At 42.8% G+C, this 20,353-nt stretch overlaps 1 protein-coding gene across 1 annotated transcript in view; it reads left to right on the plus strand.

Annotated features, from left to right (window-relative positions):
* Positions 1 to 14,795: 14,795 nt before the first annotated feature.
* Positions 14,796 to 20,353, plus strand: part of DAAM2 (dishevelled associated activator of morphogenesis 2) — a 109,162-nt gene continuing 103,604 nt past the window's right edge. The window contains exon 1 of the mRNA XM_063098393.1: positions 14,796 to 14,860. The gene's annotated coding sequence lies outside the window, so the exon portion shown is untranslated. The remainder of the gene's footprint in view (positions 14,861 to 20,353) is intronic.

Raw genomic sequence — 20,353 nt, forward strand, 5'->3', positions numbered from 1 at the left:
ACAAGGGGCCCTTCATTTTCATTCTGCTCTTAGCTCCATGAATTATATAGCCAGTCCTGTTCCTGCCACACTGCCCCTCCCTCTTAACCTGCACCTATGACTGAAAGGGCAGTTTTCTATGATCAGCTGACTGAAGAAGAAAAAGTTTGAGCTTGGTTTACACATGATTCTCTGCAAGATGCTGACACTAGCTAAAGGTGGATGGCTATAAAGTCATAGCCTCCCTCCAGGGTGTTCCTGAAGCACTGTGGGGAAAGAAAATTCTCCCAGTGGGCAGAGTTGTTCATTTTGCCTGGAAAAAGACATGGCTGAAGGTTGGGGTCTGTACTGATTCATGCATAGTGGATAATGGTTTGGAAAAATGGTCAAAGATTGGAAAATTCATGACAAGGAGGTCTGAAGAAGTAGTATGTGGATTAACCTTTCTGAATGGGTACCTAATGTAAAGATATTTGTATCTGTTGTAAGTACTCATCAAAGAGTGACTTCAGGGCCGAGCCCGTGGCGCACTTGGGAGAGTGCAGGGCTGGGAGCACAGCGACGCTCCCGCCGCGGGTTCGGATCCTATATAGGAATGGCCGGTGCACTCACTGGCTGAGTGCGGGTCACGACAAAAAAAAAAAAAAAAAAAAAAAAAAAGAGTGACTTCAGCACAGGAGGATTTTAATAATCTGGTGGACAAGATGATCAGACAGGGTCTTTCACCAGCCACCCTTCCTTGCCCAATTGGCTTGTGAACAAAGTGACCATGGTGGCGGGATTGGAAGTTATGCCTGGGCTCAGCAACGTGGACTTCTACTCACCCTGGCTGATCTGGCTACAGCAACTGCTAAGTGCCCAATCTGCTGATACTCCTTGATAGTACACCATTCCTTGGGGGAGTCAGCCAGCCAGCCACCTGCTGGGGGGTTGATTACAGTGGACTGATTCCATCATGGAAGAGGAAGCACGTTGTTCTTACTGGAACAGATACTTTCTTTGGATATAGATCTGCCTTTCCTGCCCCCAGTGCCTTTACCAAAAACACTTTACATGGACTGTAGAATGCCTTAAACATTGTCATGGTGTTCCACACAGTGTCACTTCTGACCAAAGAATTCATCTTACAGCCAATGTAATACAGTGGCTGAAGTTCATAGCATTCCCTGGTCTCACCATGTTCTCCATCAGCCTGAAACGGCTGACCCAATAGAATGGTGGAATGGCCTTTTGCAGATTTAGTTATGGCATCAGCTGAGGGGCAATACTCTGCAGAGCTGGGGCAGTGTCGTAGAGGATGAGGCATATGCTCCAAGTCAGCCAACGTTACGTAATGCTGTGATGGCTAATTTTATGTGTCAACTTGAGTGGGTTAAGGGATGCCCAGACAGCAGGTAAAACATTCTTTCTGGGTGTGTCTGTGAGGATGTTTCCAGGAGAGACTGGTATTTGAAATGGTAGACTGAGTACCGAAGATCACCATCACCAATGTGGACAGGCACCATCCAGTCCACTGAGGGCCCAAATAGAACCAAAAGGCAGAGGGAGGGAGAATTCTGTTTCTCTCTTCTTGAGCTGGGACATCCTCTTTTCCTGACTTTGGACATTGGAGCTGCTGCTGCAGACTCCGGGACTTAGACCAGATGCACCCCCTGATTCTCAGGCCTTCATTCCCGGACTGAGTTGCGCCACTGGCTTACCTGGTTCTCCAGCTGCAAATGGCATATCTTGGAACTTTTCAGCCTTCATAATTGCATAAGCCAGTTCTCATAATAAATCTCTTATATGTGTATATATATCCGATTGGTTTTGCTTCCTTGGAGAACCCTGACTAATACAGGTGCTCTTTCTTCTGTCATCAGGATATGGGGGTCTTGGAATCAAGGAGTGGAAATGGAAATGGGTTCTCTCACTATTACCACGAGTGACACCATCACTGAAACTTTTGCTTCTTGTCCCTTCATCATTGAGCTCTTCTTGTCTAAAAAGCTTAATTTTCAAGGAGGAATGCATGCACCACAGCAATGATTCCACTAAACTGGAAGTTGGGACTGACTGCCCTCTGGCCTCTTTGGTCTTCTCATGCCAGGGATCAACAGGCAAAGAAGGAGGCTGCTGTGCCAGCTGAGGTGATTGATCTAATTGAGAAGAAATTGGTTACTACTATACAATAGGGGTAAAGGAGGAGTGTTTTATTATGTCTGTAGTGCAGGAGATCCCCTGGGGCACCTCTTGGTACTCCAATGTCCTGTGATAAAAGTCTGTGGTAAACTGCAACAACCTAGTACAGGCTGGACTACCTGTGGCCCAGACCCTTTAGGGATAAGAGTTGGGTCTCCCTCATCAGCTAAGGAACCTTGACCACCTGAAAATGCTTACTGAGGGCAAAGGGAATATTGACTGGGTGGTAGAAGAAAGTAGTTAGAAACACCAGCTAAGACCGTATGGCTAGTTGCGGAAGTGAAGACTATAATAATTATGAATATTTTTTTCTTATTTTTCTATGACTATATTAACCTGTTTTCCCCCTTTTCTTCTCCCATCCCATTTTTTTAACCATCTAACATAAGATACATTAATAGTAGTTAACTTTATATCTTACTTTGTAAGTTACACTCATCACCAGATGAGTAAGACTCAACTGAAAGAGAAATGAACATCATTCAAAGATGGATAAAAAAAAATTGTATACTCTTTTGCAAAGAAGGTTACTGTGTTTTTGGTGGTACATGAGACAGTTGCATAATGTGAGGCAAAGCATGATCTTGCTATTGTCTTTATTTGGAGGTTAAGTATGAATAACAGAAATATGTATGGATGCCAAGTTGTCATGGGGTGGACTTTGGTGGCCTTGTACTAGGTATTTCTATTAGCTGAGCTGAAAGTATGTTTCCTAGAGTTCCCTTCTCTGTATGATTACAAGTTAAGTAGGAGGAATTTGTATAAGATTTGAAAAACACAAGTGAAGCTATAGTCATTTTGTTATGCTCTGCAGGTTGTTGTAGGCAGGTGCTGTTGCAACTCATGCACATTGTGATCTGTTGGTGAGGGGTTGAAGCTGGGCACACAGCTCTCCCAGCTCCCACCTGATCGCTTCCTTCCTTCTGTGAATCCTGGGCCAGGTGCAGGTGGAGCTATGTGGTAAAGGTGCCAGCTTGACCAGCAGGCCACTTGTGTCATCAAGCACAGAGGTGGTGGGACACAGATGTGGTTCTGGTTTTCCTTTCCAAGTTCTAGCTGAAGTTTGGTTTCTTCCACTTCACATCCATATTCCATTCCCAACTTCCAGCTCTGCAGACTTTGGGCCCGACATTAGATGTAGATGTGACATTCTTAAATAGACTGCATTATCATCCCCCCAGTGCTAGGTCTCATCCTTATAATAAATCCCTTATTCTATATCACTCAGAGTAGTGTATTTTCCCTGACTGAACCCTGAGTGATACACTCAGACTAATAATTCCTCTCTCAAAATCCTTTTGTATCCGTTATCTCACATAATCCTTACAGTAACCATTTGAGGTAGATATTATGATCTTCATTTTGAAGATAAGGAATTTGAAATCAGAGAGGTTAAGTATTTTTCTCAAAGTCAAAGCTATTAAATAGCCAAGGCAGGACTCAAAGCCAGGTTTAATAGATGCTGCATTGAAAACTGTTTCCCAAACAGTTTGAATCTGTACTCGTATAGCTGAGTTTGTATCCTAGTTGCTCTGTTTCTGATCCTTGTGCAACCAGAGGTTAAAAAATTTGGTTTCATGGGTGGTGATCATGAAATCAACTTTACTTTTGTCTCCTTTCATACCTGTGGTTTGTGTGTGTTTGGGGTGTCTTTTCCCCACTAGTAGGTAAAAACTCAGGCCCAGTGACTTTTTTGTTTATTAGTAGGCAATAAAAAGTTCTGCAAACATGTTAGGGAGTAAACATAGCTTTGGCTTGAAATATCTAATCTTGTATATTAATTAGCACTTCAGTTTATATTTAGATTCCCTTCTTCTCTGATTCCCTACACCCACCTCCTCCCCAGCTAAAATTGGCTGCAGTCTGATTGCCTACCTGTGGGGAAAGGTTGAGGTTAGCATCCTTCTCTCTCTCTGGCCTGACTTCCCCACTCACCTCCTCCCCAGAACTGAAGTTGGAAGGAAGGAAGGGAGGTAGGAATGTTGTTGCTGTTGTTTAAAAAAAACAAAACAAAATAGTTTTGCATATCATAATTGCTATATCATAAAATTCACCCATTGTAAATGTACAATTGAATGACTTTTAGAAGATTTATAGAGCTGTGCAGCTATCATAAATTTTCAGTCTGTTAGAACATTTCCATTACCCCAAAAAGTTTCCTCAAGACCATTTGCAGTTAACCCTCATTCCTTGCCATTGATTTGCTTTCTGTCTTTACAAATTTGCCTTTTTTGGATATTTCCTATAAACGGCATCATATAATATGTAGTATTTTGTGTCTGGATTCTTTTTAGCATAATGTTTTTGAAGTTCTTTCATGTTGTGGCATGAATCAGAAATCTACTCCTTTTTATTGCTGAATAGTGTTCTATGAAATGGATAAATACCATGTCTTATTTATCCATTCACTAGCTGATGAACATTTGGATTGTTTCTAGTTTTTGGCTATTACGAACAATGCTGCAATGAACACTCATAGACATGTCTTTGTGTAGATATAGCTTTCTGTTTCTCTTAGGTTTGTTCCTAGAAGTCTAATTTCTGGGTTGAATTATTAAGTTTTCATTTAATATTTTAAGAAACATCTAAAATGTTTTCTGAATTGGCTATAAAATTTTAACGTATGAAGGTTTCAGTTTCTCCACATTCTTGGCAACACTTATTATTGTCTTTTTGAAGGTAGCCATTCTAGTGGATGTATAGACGTATCTCACAGTGATTTTAGTTTGCATTTCCCTGACGATTGATGATGTTGAGTATCTCTTCATATACTTATTAGCTACTGTGTATCTTCTCTAGTGAAATGTCTATTCAACTTTTTGGCCCATTTTTAAATTGAGTTGTTTGCCTTCTTATTATTGAGTTATGGAATTCTTTATATTTTCTGGATACAAGTTCTTTATCAGATACATGATTTGCAAATATTTTCTCCACATATGGTTTGTCTTTTAGTTTTCTTTTCATTTTCATATTATATTTTCAAGTGCAAAAATTTTAAATTTGGACGAAGTCCAGTTTACCACTTTTTCTTTTATGGATTGTGCATTTGGTGTCATAGCTAAGAGCTCTTTGCTAAACTCAAGGTTACAAAGATTTTTCTCCTATCTTTATCCTGCGAAGTTTAATAGTTTTATTTCATTCATTTAAGTCTATTTATGATCTATCTGAGTTAGTTTTTGTTAAATGTGGATTTCCAGTTGTCTCAGCATCATTTATTGAAAAACTATAATTTCCCCATGGAATTGTCTAATATCAACTGTACAGAAATGTAAAGTTTTATTTCAGAACTTTCAATTCAGTTCCATTGATCTATAATACACATCACATGTAGATTCTATATGAACCTCTTATGCAAACACTATGCTATCTTAATTATTAAAGTTTTACAGTAAGTTTTGAAATCATGTAGTGTAAATCCTGCAACTTTGTTTTTCATTTTCAAATTTGCTTTGCTCATTCTAGGTTTCTGCATTTCTAAATTTAAGGATAAGCTTGCCAATTCTTTCTTTGCCAAAAACAAAAACAAAAAACCTTACTGAGATTTTGATAGGGGTGCATTGAACCTATAGATCAATTTGGGGAGAAATGCCACTTAAAAATACTGAGTCTTCTAATCCATAAACATTGAGAAGTGTGTTGTTTAATTTTCAAATATTTGGGGATTTCCCAGATTTATTTTTGTTGTTATTTTATAATTTAATTCCTTTGTGGTCAGATGCCATACTTTGTATGATTTCAATCCTTTTAAATTCATTGAGACTTGTTTTATGGCCAAGTATATGGTTTTTCCTGGAGAATGTTTTAGGCGTGCTAGAGTAGAAGTATTATTAGAGACAAGGAAGATATTTTATGATGATAAAATAGGTACCCAATGGCTGCAAAAAACACATGATTTTGAAGTACACCTGAAACATTCTCCAGGAAAAGTTATATACTAGGCCATAAAATAAGTCACACCCACACAAACACACACTCATATAGACACACAGTCATAGTTTGTTTGTGCTGCTATAACAGAATACCTGAGACTGGGTAACATATAAAGAACAGAAATTTATTTGTGTCATAGTTCTGGAGGCTAGGAAGTCCAAGATCAAGATGCTTGCAGATTCGGTTGTCTAGTGAGGGCTACATCCTCTAAAGGGAAGGAACTCTTTCTTCACATGGCAGGAGGCAGAAGGGCAAGCTAGCCGAATGTGGTGTGAAGCCTCTTTCATAAGGGTCTTAATCACTTTCATGAGGGAGGAAGACTAATTACCTTTTAAAGCCCCACGTGTTAATGCTATTACATTGGCAGCACCAGAATTTTGATGGGGACAGTCAAACCACAGTTTGCATGTGTGCATGCACACACACACACAATGCTAGTTGTGTCAAGTTGATGTTAAGAGTTGTTCAAGGCTTCTGTATCCTTGCTGTTTACTGTCTTGAGACTTGATCAATTATTGAGACTTGGATATTGAAACCTTCAACTGTTATTGTTGAATTTTGTATTTTCTCCTTTCAATTCTGTCACTTTTTACTTTATAAAATTTTGGGTTCTATTTTCCTCATGTATTGACCATTTTATCATTATGAAATATTCCTCTTTGTCTCTAGTACTATTTCTAGTTTTGAAGTCTATTTTGTCTGATATTAATATAGCCACTCCAGTTCTCTTGTAGATACTGTTTACATGGTATATCTTTTTCCATGCTGTTGTTTTCAATCTATTTGTGTCTTTAAATCTAAGATGTGTTTCTCGCAGGCAACAAATAGTTGATTCTTGCTTTTTAAGTCCAGTCTAATAATCTTTGCCTTTTTATTGGGTTTTTAGACCATTCACATTTAATGTACTTAATTTTATGGTTGGGTTTACAATGACCATTTTGCTACTTTTTCCCATATGTTATATGCTTTTGATTGATTTCCAGAGTGCTGAAGTAGTTCTTTTTGTCAATTATATACAAATATGTAGTTGTTTTGGGGAGATAAGTTTTATTGATCTCCTTACTCAGCCATAGGTAGAAGTTACTTCTTCCACAGAGAAGTTTTTACTTGATTGGTACTGTTGTAAAATGAGTTCAGCAGACTCTTTCTCTCGTGAGTTCTTTGGGGGGCTCTACAGAGGTCATTCAATTGGGCCCCTTTAATGAAACTCTTATGACATTGGCTGTGCATTCTCTTCCTCCAGATACTTCTCTCTTGGTTTGGTTTTCTAATGGTCCACTTCACACCAGCTCTCTATATTGCGGTCCCATAATTATTCCAGGTAGTCCTCTTGAATAAGATCTAAAAATGGCTCTTGGCTCACTTACTCTCTCATGTGGCCCACACATGGTCCTCAGGAAATATGCATTAATCCTTGTCCTGGCAAGCTCAAGGAGTGCCAGCCTTCCCAACAAAGCAACGACTCTCCTTTAATCCACCACCAAATCAAATCACCATCTGTGTCTTTTGTCTTCTAGATTTCCAGGCTGGAGTCCAGCACTGTTCACAATTTCCAACTTTAGGGAGCACTTAGTGAGGTTCTTGAGTTATCTGCCTGTGGGATCTCCTCACAGTGGGGGTGGGGAGAAAATTCAGTGCAGGTCTCTCAAGGAAATCTTCCTCATAACATTCTTTTTCAACCTCCACACTTTCAATTCATTTTATAAAGTCCTTGTAGGAAGGGATTTTTAGAGGCATGAAAACGGTTCCCAGATATTTTCTTTTGAAAATCAGCTTCTCACTTCGAAACATTATTTTGGAATTTCTTATCTATTGTATCTTTGTGCCTCATTAAAAATTCCAATTCAGCATCTTGTTATACTCATGTTTATTTTTAGAGACTTCTTCTGGTCTCCTTCAGACTAAACAATGTTTCCTAAAGTTATAGGTTGTTCAGAAATATTATGTGAAAAATGGGTCCTGTGAGGAAGTAACTTTGGGGAATACTGTGTTAAGCAAAGTTGGGCAGATTTCTTTTGCTACGGAATTCACAGAACTTTCAATATGCTAACATATATATATACTGTGAGGTTCCAAGGGGAGGTGTGTAGAATATATAGCTTTGTTTATATATATATATATATATATATATATATATATATATATATATATAGAGAGAGAGAGAGAGAGAGAGAGAGAGAGAGAGAGAGAGAGAGAGAGAGAGAGAGAGAGAGAGAGAGAGAGAGAGAGAATTATATATATAGTTATATGTAACTTTTTTGACCATGAGAAACGCTCCCCCTACCTTTTTGGCAAACCATTTCTGTAAGAGACATTTGGGAAATACTGGCCTTCAGGGCACCAGTAGAAAGGGAAGTTATTTTCTTCCTCATCCAGAGAACTCCTCTAAGTGAAGTAGTATGTTATTGCCCGTCACCTGCTCCTAACCACAGCAGTTTTGAAAGTTTCTATGCTATTATTTTTTTACCTTAATGGTGCAGTCCCTCCACTAGACTATGAATTCTTTATAGGTAGCAAATCCATCTTACACAAACTTGGCACTTAGCAAGACTGAATGAACAAAAGTGTTAGTGGAGGGTTTCTTTCCTGCTTTTTCTTTTTCTTCTTCTTCATCTTTTAAAGAAGGTAAGAAACATCTCCTCAGTAGGGTCCCAGACCACAGATATACAGCAAACAAGGCTATTGGGTACTTATGAAACCCCCAGTGTGTGAAAAGCTGTGCTTGTGAATATTTCACACACAAAGGGATGCATTAAGTGTGCAAATGTCCTGTGCTCTTTCCAAGGTCAACCAGGGTGGGTTTTCTCTTTATGTTTGTGTGTGTGATTTTGTACACACAGCTGAAGAGAGGAGTTGCTGAGAACTTTCCAAAAGAAATGAATGGGATAAAACAGCTTGCCAAGTTACTGAGTGGAAATTAAGAACAGATTCTTAACATCATCACTTTACCATTTTTAAGATATTTTCCTTTAAAAGACAAAACCACCGAATGATGAAACGTGTCGTTCTTCTCCTGAAGTCCCTTAGTGTTAAAGGTCTGCTCAGTTGCATACATATATATAAGCCAGCCCCAAGTAACATACACATGAACATTGCAATCAGTCTCAAATTATTTTTCAGTGGGGAAAAGTGTGTGTGTGTGTGTGTGTGTGTGTGTGTGTGTGTGTGTGTGTGTTTCACCCCTTTTCACCTGCAGCATAGACCAGTTGGGAAAATTTCTTTCTTTTAAATATTCCAAAATACAATTTTATGCTGAAGCTGACTGGAGCACTTGGCCCCAAGCATTATTTTTCAAAGAGTTTTGAGCTACTGAAAATGGGGATATAACGGAAGTTTGTATGTGATCATGCTTGTGCAGGTACTCTGGCTCCAGAAACAACATAAGCAGTGGTGGCTGCTAGTGGGTATAGCCTTTTCCAGCCTGGGGACCTTGGGCTCTGATATGGATGGTCTAGGAGAGATAGTAAAGAATTCCATGCCCTTTCCTGCACATTCAAGCACTCTGCTCACTGTGTGGTAGTCCTCTCACATCTGGCCAGGTGTGGTGCAGTGGGCTGGAGCTGCCCTTATTGGCCTCTGAGTGGGGCCACATACCAGATTAGACACACGTGTGGCCTGCCTTGCAGCGGGGGTGGAGGGCAGCCACCACGATGTCCTAGGATTGTGTGTCTTGTGGTTAAACACTCAAGGTTTTGACGTCGGCAAGGCAGCAGAGCCGACCCTCCAAGCCGCTGCAAACAACCTGAGAAGGCTTCTCAAAAATGCAGTCCTGCGCCTTGGAAGGAGACAGCCTTTATGGGGGCAATTTTCCAATTGCTGACTATTTGGTGTGGTCATGTCTGAGCCATGGGATGTTTCTTAACCCTGGGCAAAGAGATTTGCAGAGAGCTGGACTGGGGAATTGTACATTAATGTTAAGTGCATTCTTGGTATTAACTAACAGAGGAATGGTGCATGTTGCCAGGGCAGGGATAGGGGGAGAGGGCAAAGACAGGAAAAGGCATATAAGAGTAGTGGCCATCTGTAAGGTACAAATATTCTGTGATTTAATACTCTGTCTAGAACCATGAGTTTGATCCTCCTATTAATCTGTATTTTGCAGAGAAGCTAAATTATGCTCCTAGCTGCAATAACCAGAGCTGGGATTAGAAACCAGGTTTTTCTGATGCCGTACTCTGAGGCTTTTCTACTATACTACACAACGAAGAGGACCTAAAATATCTTCAAGCTGTTGTGACATCCAATTCATGTCATATTTGATAGGTACTTTTGAGGAAGAAATTGTGATAGCTATTGGCTTTTTTTTCTCTTTAGCCATATCCTTGGAAGTTATTGCTATATAACTTAATAATAGAAATCCAGGAATTCTGTCCTAAGCAATTCAGATCATATCCCTTATTATAAATGAGAGAAGGAGGATTGGCTCAAGATCAAAACACACACACACTGATGTGTGATGTGTTTATGCTGAACTGGGTCCAGTTCAAAACAAGCTTCTTCTGCCTTCTAGGCATTAATGGTGCCCTTGCTAACGGAATTCAGCATCTCCTTCAACAGAGTCTAGAGGTTAGCAGGTTGATTCTGGAAGCCTAAGTGGTGGGATGAGAGAGACCTCAAAATTCTGAGTAATCTTCCTCCACCCCAGTCTTAGAAGAATTTACTGAGGTAGAGACATTCAATCTGTTTTGCCTCATTTGACCTTTACAACAGTCCTTTGGGGTGGAATGATTTTCATCCCATGTTATTGATGAAGAATAATGTATTAGTCGGAGAGGAATAGAGCCAACAGGATGTGGTACATGTATACGGGGAGGGAGAGAGAGAGAGAGAGAGAGAGAGAGAGAGAGGAATAGAGAAAGAGAGATTGATTAAGGAATTGGCTCATGCAGTTATGGAGGCTTGGCAAATCTACAGGTTAGGCTGGCAGGCTGGAGACCCAGGAAAGAGTTACAGTTTGAGTTCAAAGGCCATCTGTTGGCAGAATTCCCTCTTGCTTGGGGTGGCAGGGGTAGGGGGGGAGTCAGAGAAGTCAAGCTTTGCTCTGTTAAGGCCTTCAATTGATTGGATGAGGCCCACCCACATTAAGGAGGGTAATCTGCTTTACTCAAAGTCCACCAATTTAAATGTTAATCTCATCCAAAAAAGATCTTTACAAAAAGATCCAGAATAACGTTTGACCAACTATAAGGGCACCATGGCCCAGCCAATTTGACACATGAAATTGACCATTACAACACTAAGCTTGAGAAAGTTATCTGCCACGCTGAGGTCAAACAGCAGTGAGAGGTGGGGCTGGGAATTTAACCAAGGTATCTGACTCTCACACTTGAGTTCTCTTCACCATCTTCTATAGCCTGTGCCAGTAGATCATGGAAAGGCATATGATATTCATGGAGAGCTTCATATTGATTAGGTGACATACTCATGGGGTTCTCATGCATTCTTCAAAAAGTCTTCAGTGAGTGCTACTATGGTCCATACAGTATAGACTAGTAGCTCTACCCCTGGAGAGTGAGTAAGGAGGCTGCTCTGTGAAGCCTGCTTCTCCCCAGGTAGACTGGGCCCTGGAAGTACATGATGGGCTTTGGAAGCTTGGCCAAGCTTAATGAACTATTTGAGTATATTGCATCAAGTAGGTATGATTTTCCAGATGAGTAGTCTGCTGCACGGAGCCTCACTGTATATTCAGGGAGCATTCCTAAAATATGAATGCGAAGACAGATGGAACCCCCCCTCCAGTGGTCTTGAGAGTAGGAAAGACTCCCAGCTACATTAATGCTCTGTGAGTGATAGAGTTGGGGGTAGGAGTAAATCAGATGATGCTGGAGAGGGGTCTCGCACTTCATGGCTCTTCAGGGTTCACCAACCTCAATAACAGCTCCTCAGCACTGAGATCCACATAGCTTATGACTTTCTCTTGTCCCAACAGACCCTGAATAAAATTCCATTTTCTGTTGCTTATAACAGAAGACTTGTAACTGGGTAATTTATAATGAAATGAAATTTATTTCTTACAGTTTTGGAGGCTGCGAAGTCCAAGTTCCAGGGACCCATCTGGTGAGGACCTTCTTCTTGGTGGGGACTCTGCACAGAGTCCTATGGTGATGCAGGCAATCACCTGGTAAGAATGGCACAAGCACTTTCATGTGCTCTCTCTATAAAGCCACCAGTCCATACCCTTGATAACCCATTACTTCATGAATAGATTAATCCATTCATGAGAGCATAGTGCTCATGATCCAATCACATCTTAAAGGCCCCACATTTCACATACCATAATAGGATTTCCCACCTTCTTAACACTGTTACAATGGGGATCAACCTTCCAACATATGAACTTTTGGGGGACATGTTCAACCCATAACAGAGTCCAAGATCCCTTATTTATAGACTGTGTGGTCTTGGGCAGGACTCTTATCAAATCTGTCTTCTTTTCTTATAACAACAACAACAACAAAAAATGAAGGCTATAGTTATAACTCCAAAAGACGTGAAGTCAAAGGAGATGCATGTGAATAGGTTTTGGAAATTGTAAAAAAATTGTGTAAGAGCAAGTCAGCATGTTAAAAATAAGTGTCATATCCCTAAAACAATGCTCTATAATTGTCCCAATATTATATATTGGTGGATTGATGGGAGTGTATCAGGTAAGATTATATTTGACCATAATCAACAAAAGACACAACTATAATAAACATTTAGGGGTTTATTTTTTCTCACTTAATGAGAAGTCAGGGGAATGTATAGCCACTTATGGAGTCATCTAGGGTGTGGATGTCATTCTACCTTCCTGCTCTACCATCTATAAGTGAGTGTTGTTCGTTCTCAAGGTTGCACAATGGCTGCTGCACCTCCAGGCATCATATCCATATTCCGGGAGAGAAGAAACAGGGGAAGGAAGATTGGAAATGTCAAAGGGCTGAAGGGGCACGCCTTCAAAATTTGACTTTTTCTTGAAGAGTTTTTGTAAAAGCTGGCCTCTGCCTTCTGCATGCCAATCTCGCTGGCCCGAACTGGTTCTCGCAGCTATCTATCCCAAGGTATGAGAGAATCTGGGGTAGTGAATATTGTAGATTTCCAGCTTTTTTATTTTGAGAAAGGAAGGGAAGGGAAAAGGGGTTTGTGGGTGCTTCTCAAAGCCAATCCACAGTGTCTGCCATGGAGCAGAGCTCACCTTGCTAATGGAACCTTGATATGAGGGAGGTCATGAAAGGAGGTGGAAGTAGGATATGATGCTCAGGAGAGCAACCCAACAGTGCCCAAAGAGCACTGTGGCTTGGATCAGCATAGCTGTCCCCACCGAGAGGTACGGCACCGACTTGGCTGCTGGCAATCAGCCCTAACCAGCTACTGCCAAAGGGGTAAACACATTCCAAGTCCTTGAGTCTCCACTACACCGTAACCATGGTTAAGGCATTATTCCATCCCCTCCACCCTCTACCTCACGTGGACTAATAGAAAGTCCACCATAGTTGTATTTTAATGATGATTTGCAATTATCAGTGCCCCTCCCACTAATGGGGAGATGAATATCTACACACTTATCTTATCCAACTGTATAAGTAATTTGCATCTCATGCGTATCATTTTTAACTTCATTCTCCAATCTTTGGGAACCATGAAGAATAAAGCATTACACTCTCTTTTTCTCTGGAAGGATGACCCTTAAACCAAGCTGTTTCCCAAAGTCTCTTAGGCTAGATGGAGAAATGGGCAACAATTGGAATCCAGACCTGAACACTTAGAAAACTCTATACAGGTCATCACCCAGTGGGGGCACCATTTGCTTGCACAGGGACTCTTGGGAGCGTGGGGGAATTAGAGAAGATCAAACATTCACCCCAAGGATGTTGCCCGTCCTGGAGGAGGCAGTTGCTCTTGACTAAGGCAATTTCTAGTCCAGTCAAGAAGATGGACCACAATCATATTAAAAAAAAAAAAAAAAATTAAAAGCAATTTTTAAAAGTATGAATAAGAGCTATTGTAAACGGCTCAAACTATGCGTACAAGCAACGAAGTAAGATGGATTGACTGGCACTGAGCTGGAAAAGCTATTCAGAGGCAGGGAGTGTGGAACATAATTTAATAAAAATAAACTTTTAAAATATATATACACGCTCCCAAAGAAGACATGGAAACGTTGTTAGCGTGTGGACCAGGACGCCTAAGCAACTCTCCTCTTGTGCCCGGTCTCTCTCCCGGCTTGCCCAGCACCTTCCTGGGACATACTGTCCAGTGAAGGGTCGCTTTGGAGAAGGAGAGGGCCGCCCCTCAGCACCTGCCCCACCCCCAAGCCAACTTCAGGTCTTCCCACGGTTGCGCAGAGGAGGACCCCACTGCCAGGTCGCCTCTTCTACCTCTTTGACCCCACATGTTTCCAAAACAGAGGGAGCCCTGAGAAGGCTCCTGGCCAAAGTGGGAACAGCTACCCCCATGGTGTGCCGGCCCTGCCTGCTGCGCGGCTCCCTCGCGCCCGCCCCTCCGCTCTGCCTGAAAGTGTGAAAAGTACAAATCCCAAGGACCTGCAATCAGAACTCTACCTAGGGAAAACGGAGAGTGTCCCCGCCATAAATAGCCCGCTCCAAGACGCCTGACGTCAGAGCGGGGAGGGCGGGCGCGGCGGGGCCGGGCGGGAGGGGAAGCGGCCGCGGTCGCTCTGGAGTACAGTGGAGTACAGAGAGCGAGCGGGGACGGCGGGACCGCGGGGCGGCGGCGCGGCGCCGGCGGAGCCTGGGCTGCGGGGCGGCGAGCGGGGCGCCGGGGCCTCGGAGTAAGTGCGCGGGCCCTGCCGGGGCCGGCCGGGGATGGAGAGGCGTTCCGCGGGCGCTTGCACACTTCTCTCTCTACTTTCTTCTAACGCTAACCGGGGACTGGAAAGGCAACAACTCCGCAGGCTGGCTGTTTTGTTTCTCCAAAGTGTTTGCAGGAGCCGCTGACACTGGGGTGGGTGCCAGGGGCCTGTGTGTGTCCGTGTGTGCGTGAGTGTGATTGCATGAGGTTGCCTGTGTATCTGTCCTGGCTCATCTGGACACAGGAAATGTCCTCGGAAAAGTTGTAAAAAATGTTTTTCGTGGCTTTGAAATCTGACTCCTTGTTGTCACAAGTGGACAAACAGAGACAGTACCCCCCTAACTGACAACCTTTTGGTGGTGGCTTTTCCCAGGTTCAGCTTGTGCCATAACTTGGGTGAAGTGAAGTCTTTACAAACCCGCAGCTCCCACTTGCAGGCCTGGCCTCTGGCCAATAGGCAGGGAGAGGCAGCAGTGAGGTTCTTATTCTCCACAGCAGTAGGACTTTGGGTGAGGGAAGGAGCATCCCAGGAAAGAAGTCCCTCAGCAGCTCTGGGGCTCTCAGAACCTGCGGCCACAGCCCAGCCTCTTACTGTGGCTCTGACCTTGCCAGGCGGTGGGACTCTGACTTAATTAGGGAAGGAAGGATCTGGTCTGGTGGCAGGTAATTCTGAGGAGGTGGCAGCCAGGACTCTGTGGCCCCGTGTCCAGCCCTGCCCCGGGTGTGGGATGGATGTTTCTGCCACATGTGCCCACGATGAGGTACATGCCAGGTTCTCTGGGAGTGGCGGGTGCGGTGCCCCAAACAAGATGCAAGCTCTTAACATAAAGAGACATGTCTGAGCTGTGGGGTGGAGGAAGGGGGGAGGTGGGGAGAGGGAGAGAGATTTTTATCAAAATTGAACACAGATTGCTGAGGTCTGGGCTTAATTTAACTCTTTTCTCTCTGCCTTGGCCACTTCTCTGCAGTTCTGTGGTGGATTCGGAAAGTTCCTAGGAGGGTGGAAAGGAAAATCACACTTCTCCAGGCAAGAGTCCCTGTGGGTTTTTCTTGAAGCCCACATGGGAATGAAAACAACTTCCCATCTTTAAAAAGTTTAAAGTTTTTTATTTCCCACTTTGTGAGTTTGGTGTCAGTTTCTCGTATTTCTCTGAAAAGCCAACTGAAGAAGGGGTTGGGTTTTCCTTGGGACATGGAGGGGGCAGCATGGTCTCTTGAGGGTGGTGAGGGAAGGGGCTGCAGGGCTGTACGACTCCATCAGCCCTGGATTGCACAATGCAGGGAACTGCATGTCAATAGCTGGTCTGCACAGACAAGTGACCGCAAGACAGCCTGCATTCTCTGCTTCGTTCCAGCCAGGTCTCTGTTTTTTTTTGCAATGGAGCCAACCTACCATGTTTGGGTGGGAGGAAGATTACTGGACTCTCCCTATGTCCTAGAAAAATGAGAGAATGAAGGGACAGGGAGGAAATCTGGATATAAAAACAGACCCACAGGAAGTTGAGATTTGAGGAGGATTTTAGAAATTGTACAAATTAACCCCCAGGGAAATGCTATAAAAGATTGAACAGGCAACAATGTCAGAAATAGACTCCTTTAACTTCAGGAGTACATCGTCAACTGAAGCGTAATGAAGAAGGAAATCATCCTCTGGGCAATGTAAACAAGAGTGTGTGGAAACGGGGGTGGCTGAGTCCCCGTGAGATGCACGTGCACGTGTGTGTCTATGCATTCATGACTGCGTGGTGCCGCTCATGGCCTTAGGCATGGAAGCATAAATGGCCTGTTTCTTCATCTGTGCTGGGAACTACATCCGACCCCCATTTCTCCCTTGAACAAAATAACTGTGCTATATTGTCTTGCTCCTTCCCTGGTAGTTGTACAAGCTGGCTTCTAACTCCTCGCTGAGTTTTCAGAGCTTTTCCTCCAGTTCCTTGGGTGCTGAGGGAATACTCGTGCCCCCATCAGTACAAAAAGAGGAGAGAAAATTCTCCTGGGTCTTAGAACTTAGAAAGTCAGGGGCTCAGGAAGGTGGAGGCTGCGAGGGCAGGACCAATAGGAAGGCCTGTGAATGTTTTTACTTTTGAAGAGTGTGGGGGAGGTTGAAATACTACTGATTTCTGCGAGAACACATGTTCTCTCCCCAGTCCTCTTTTCTACCTCCCTGCCTCCAAAGTTTTTGATGAAAACCAGGTTAAACTCTCTCAATTACTTACTAGCCTAGCATCCAGGGGTAAAGGATGAAGATAAAGGCTGAGTACAGGTGGTAAAGGGAAGACATAGACTGGATGCACAAAATGGAGGCTTTCTTCTTTGCTTTTAGTGGAGCCAGTGGAAGTAACAAGTTCAAATATTCTCCCTCATTCCCATTGTTTAAAAATGGAAGACTAAATACTCAGGGACAAAGGGGACCCATTGGAGTGCGACTCCCAGAAATACTTTTGTCCCAGCACAGAACTTCTCATGGACAGCTGAGGGTGAGAACTGGGCTTGCAACTCTTTCACGGTTTCTGTGGAGGGTCGGAGGAATCCTCACCCTCTGGGTTTGCTCTGGGAGACATTTCATCAACTATGAATTCACAGGTCACTGATGTTAGGCAGATATTGAAGGCTTCTCACCACTCCTTCTATCAGTTCAAGCTTCTGGCCTGCTCTTTAGTCATCTCTGAGATCAGATTAATTAGAGAGGATGCATTCTTAGGCATTCTGGAAGGTCCAGAGGGCATACACAGCTGGCAGAAAGAACAATTCGGAGGGTGTCCTTGTCTTTGATAGCAGGTGACCCTCTAGATTCCAACAGCCAGAAACTCTGTTTCGTTCAGCTCTGAACTTCAAATGCAGCCTGACACAATGGAAAGAGAGCAGACTTCCGAGCAGACTGCCCCTCTCTTCCTGGGAGGGAACTACGACCTATATGAATTAGTAACCTGGGATACATTACTTATTCCTTCTGAGCTTGAGCTTCCTCATCTGTAAAATGAGGATAGTATTTACCTCATGAGGTTAATACAAAAAGTGACATTTATGCAAAAGGACTAAAAAACGGAGCTAGGACTGTTATAGACCCTTAATAAAGGAAATATACTTTTGTTTTTCAGTTTTTCAGCCATCAGGAGCCAGGGTTTTTTGGAAAGGACCTCTCCCCAAATCTGGCTTCATTTTTTCCATGATTGACAGCCAATGGGTAGAGTTTCTAGTGTGCAGGTCACCCTTACTTTCTCTCTCTAGAAAAGGTGGCCATTGAGGATTATCCATGGGCATGCCCTGGTCTGTTATCCTGAGGAGTGGGAAGAGGCACCAGGCATCTGGGGTATACTGCCTGGAAACCATTCCTGAGTTTGAACTCTCTGGGGAGGGAGCAGGGCAGCCAAGTGACTTGCATGTGTATGGCAGCGATGAGGAGGCAGAGCAGAAGAATAACAAACCAACTGAGTCTTGAAGCATAAGCCTGAGGTTAGAGGTTGGCTAGGCGGTTGTTGCTTGTCAAGAGTGCTTAGGTCAGAGTAAGTGGAAAATCTGTTGGGTTGTAAAGAATGAGAGCTTTAGCCATGGTAAACATCTCTGGTGGGTACAGGGTGGGAAGCTGCCCCCTGAACCTTGATTGATACATTATCCAGGGGAGTGATCACCCCGAAGGAAAGAAAGAGAATTTGATGCTGGAGAGAGTAGCTGCAGGTCCTTTTGGCCCATCTCAAAGCTTCTAAGTTATCCTTCAAGTTGACATTTAAGACTTTGAAGATCACATTTGTTTTTGTTTTGTTCGAGCTCTCTCTTTAACCATGGCCTGGGATGACTTTTAAGCTTTTAAGAGGCTCAGCCAGTGGCCAACTTCTCTTGAGAAGGCCCGGAGAGGGGGTCAGTGAATTCTTCATTCCTGGCAGCATTTATTTCTCCAACTCTCTCCTCACATTTTTGGGTTTGTTTGTTTGTTTTTGTTTCATTATGAGGTTCTAAAACTGCACAGTCAAGATGCTGTGGAGGGAGGAAGTGCCTTTTCTTTGAACCTGTCCATTGTATGCTAGTGCTGACCAAGGCTTATCAGACTATAGTCATTAGCACATGTTGCAGGTTTCTTTCTGGATTGCCCTCTCAAAAAATAAAAATAAAAATTGGAAAAATACACTTTAGGCAGTTCGGTGTCTCCTTAGATCTTGGCCAGAGAGGAGCTGAATTATTTGTAGGAATCCCTGTGGTTATGTGGAAAGAGCTTTAGAATCGAGTAGAATGAGATTTTAGTTCTGGCAGCACAGGTCACAAGCTGTTCAACCTCTCTGAGTCTTCTTCATCTGTGAAATGGAAACAATAACTATTCTTACTCCCTGTGTTGATTGGAAGATGAAATTAAGTGATATGTCAGAAGGACCTAGGCAAGCTGCTCAATGCTCAGAAAAATGCTAATGCCTCTCCTCTCCATTTCTAAGCTCATGAAAGTATGGGTTTGGACATTTTTCCATGAGTCAAAGTAAATAAGCCACTTATTTGAAGCTTAACAACTGTGCTCAAAAGTCAGATGTATCAGCCTGAAGATAGAGACCTTTAGTACAAAAGTGGGGCACAGATCAGCATTCCCCACGCCAAGCAAATGGCAGCCCCATGTGACCTTCTATTAGAAAAAAAGAAAGGCTACTAGCTCATTCACCCATGAACCTGGGTTATTAGTGAGCTCTCCATAGAGCTTGTTTTGAAAATCCCAAACACCTTCTTGGTTCAAAGAATCAAAGTCAAAACTGAGGACAGAAATCATTGAGGCCATACCTAATGTTAAAATATAATAATAATGACATAATGACAACAGAACCTTAAATTTGTATAACATTTTACAGTTTGAAAGGCACATGGTCTCACTTAAACATCATAACAATCCTTTGAGGCTGGTATTAATCACATTTTATAGCCTGAACTCTGAGGACTTAAAAAACTTACCCTATTTCACATAGCAAGTAAGTGGAAAAAACAGAAAACAAACAGCTGTCCAAGCAGTCAGTCTCAACCCTGGCTGCACATTAGAATCACATGCGGAGCTTGTAAAAGTATCAATACCTGGGCCCACCCCAGACTGATTAAATTAGAATCTCTGGGGCGTGGGGCTCAGGCATCGATAGTTTTATAAGCTCCTCAGGAGATCTGAAGTCTAAGTTGAAAACCACTAGTCTAAGGGAAGAGTGAAAAGCACCAAAGTTAGGACGCAGAGTACCAGGCATGGGCAAAACAAACAGCCAAGACTTTGCTAGGATTTTAAGCTCCATGAGGGTCAGGACTTTGTGCAGTTCTCCCTGTATCCTCAGAGTTTAGAACAGAGCCATGCACAAGGTAGGCAATAAACATTGGCTAAATGAATGAATGAACAAAACACTATAGATTAGGCGTTGTCAGTTTCAAACAGCTGAATCCCGCTGGTCACCTTGTTTTATAAATAAAGTTTTATTGGAACACGGCCATGCCCATTCATTTATGTGTTGTCTATGGCTGCTTT

The sequence above is a fragment of the Cynocephalus volans genome, chromosome 5 (genome assembly GCF_027409185.1).
Source record: "Cynocephalus volans isolate mCynVol1 chromosome 5, mCynVol1.pri, whole genome shotgun sequence".
Classification (NCBI taxonomy): Eukaryota; Metazoa; Chordata; class Mammalia; order Dermoptera; family Cynocephalidae; genus Cynocephalus; species Cynocephalus volans.